Below are 2,677 nucleotides of genomic sequence, written 5' to 3' on the forward strand. Positions count from 1 at the left end.
AGTTTCTTCTTTACCTTCTGTGCAATCTGGTTGGAGAAACAATGTCTAGGGTTTCTAATAACTGTTTATGAGCTTGGTTATTTCTGGAAATAAAGGCTTTTCACTGATGGAGGAGCAAGGGTCTGTGCCATCATGTCACTTCTATTCTTACCTGTGAAATATTTTGTTGTCACTTTGGTTAAGTGTTACTCAGTAATGCATGATCCTTTCTTATTCATTCAAATCTCCCAATAACTTTTTGATATTTCGCCTTCTCCAACCTTCTCCAATTTGAGTCTTTTTTTTTTTTTTTCCCATCAAAGTAGTCTTTGAGATTCATGTTTCCTAGATGACTTCTAGGAAATCATAAAGAATTTTCCTTTCATCTTATGAGAAGAAAGGTGCTAGAAATAATCAAATTTATTGCTACCTTACCACTGGCAAGCTCACAGGAAGCATTGTGAACAGAGAACACATGCTCTGCCAACCCAGTCAGATAAGTAAGGCAAAATGGCACCACAGCAAACTCTCCGCAGTCGAATGCCATCTTGGATTACGTGAGATTTGCCAATATGCTCACTGTCCATCATAGCTTCTACTTGTCAGAGTCCTGCTGCCACTTTATCTGTATTAGACAACAGCACTAGAGTCTTATCCATCATCTTTCATGTTGATTGGATCAAAATTTTATTTCTTTGATTCAAATTTAATTTTTAACACCAAGAAAACATTTTAATTAAACTACAGAAACAATGGTTATAGTCCAGAATATTCATAAGCAAAAAGATACACCATGTTTTAAGTACTTACAAAGTTACAAACCATTTGCTTCCTTAACATTTTCCATATTTTAAGTTCATACATGAGGATGATCAGATTTACCATTTTGGGGAGAGGGGCGGGGGAATAAAGGTGTATTTATCATCAGCTAGATGTGCTCACTGTATGCTCCGTTATTTATATGCAAGGCCCAGGTGACTGGGAGTGCAGTTGTCAGGCATTTTAATAAACTGGACAGCCGTTTGTTTCTGCACGACAAGGCATCTTTACACAGGAGCAATCAGGAGAAAACAGGAAACAGCCAAGCACTCTGCACTGCAACACGCCACCTTAACAGCTAACCAGCATTACTCAACTGCTACACAACTGCGCCTAGTGCACAAATATACATAAGAGAAGAGATTAGAATTGTGTTTGGTAAACAATCCTTTTCAAAAAAAAAAAAAAAAAAAATCAAGTCTTTTCACCTGAAGCCTTTATACAAATTTGGGTTCAGATTACCATTTAGGTCTGAAGGTAAATAACATATAAACAAATTCACACCAACTTTTGTAGGTTTTTAATTTTAAGGAATGAAGGCAATGTTGAGTCAATCTCTTGACGGCTTTAGGCTGTGTGCAATGGCTGCACACGTGTCCTTAAAAGTCAGGAGGCCACAAATTAGGTTACCAATCTGTTTAATTTCAAACAAAAAAAGTCAGCACTATATAAACAAAATGAAGTTTTACCTCAAATATCCAATCCAATAATGAAATCTGAAGTCGTTCACCTCACTAAATTACACGAAATTTGAATAACAGCAACAAAATGGCACATAAAAAGAAGTTTGCCACCTGAGGCAAAGTTTAAAACAAGTAAAAAGTTAGACAAATGTTACAAAATAACCTTTTCAACAGCCAGTTGCTTGTTGCAAGGACTCTTCGATGGACCGATGGACTGAGTACATAGTCCTTTTCCCCAAGTCCTCTGCTTGCGGATACATCATGCGCTACGAGGCCGCGGCGCCCTCCTGCTCCGGAGCCTTGGGCTGGCTCTTGGACCCCGAGCGGGACTTGGACTCCCTCTTGCACGGGCGGCGGGCTCCCGGAGCGGAGCGGGACACCGACGACGACTTGGACTTGGTTTTTAAGCTAGCGGTTTTTGCTTCTGAGCTAGGGGCTTCCATTTAGGAATTTCCACTTCTTTCTTTCTTTTTATTTAAACAAATGGGATACATGTTGTCTCTCTGAACATGGAGTCAAGGCATACCATTGTGTAATCATAAATTTACATAGGGCAATGTTGTTTGATTCATTGTTATTTTTTTCCCTTCCCCCCCTCCCACCCCTCATTTTCCCTCTATACAGTCCTTCCTTCCTCCATTCTTACCACCCTCCTTATCCCTAACCCTAAACCTAACCCTAATCCTAATGCTAACCTCTCCTACCCCCCATTATATGTCCTCATCCGCTTATCAGCGAGATCATTTGTCCTTTAGTTTTTTGAGATTGGCTTATCTCACTTAGCATGATATTCTCCAATTTCATCCATTTGCCTGCAAATGCCATAATTTTATCATTCTTCATGGCGGAGTAATATTCCATTGTATATATATGCCACAGTTTCTTTATCCATTCATCAACTGAAGGCATCAAGATTGGTTCCACAATCTGGCTATGGTGAATTGAGCAGCTATGAACATTGATGTGGCTGTATCTCTGTAGTATGCTGATTTTAAGTCCTTTGGGTATAGGTCAAGGAGTGGGATAGCTGGGTCAAATGGTGGTTCCATTCCAAGCTTTCTGAGGAATCTCCATACTGCTTTCCAGAGTGGCTGCACTAATTTGCAGCCCCACCAGCAATGTATGAGTGTACCTTTTCCCCCACATCCTCGCCAACACCTATTGTTGCTTGTGTTCTTGATAATCGCCATTCTAAT

At 39.9% G+C, this 2,677-nt stretch overlaps 1 long non-coding RNA gene across 1 annotated transcript; it reads right to left on the reverse strand.

The window, feature by feature from the left end:
- Positions 1-684: 684 nt before the first annotated feature.
- LOC306642569 lies at positions 685-1,729 on the reverse strand. Its single transcript, XR_013758596.1, has 2 exons — positions 1,645-1,729; positions 685-1,131 (listed from the first exon to the last, which is right to left on the reverse strand). It is a non-coding gene; the product is annotated as an uncharacterized lncRNA (long non-coding RNA).
- Between the last annotated feature and the right edge of the window lie 948 nt (positions 1,730-2,677).

Source organism: Sciurus vulgaris (genome assembly GCF_902686455.1).
Source record: "Sciurus vulgaris genome assembly, chromosome: 13".
NCBI classification, from domain to species: domain Eukaryota; kingdom Metazoa; phylum Chordata; class Mammalia; order Rodentia; family Sciuridae; genus Sciurus; species Sciurus vulgaris.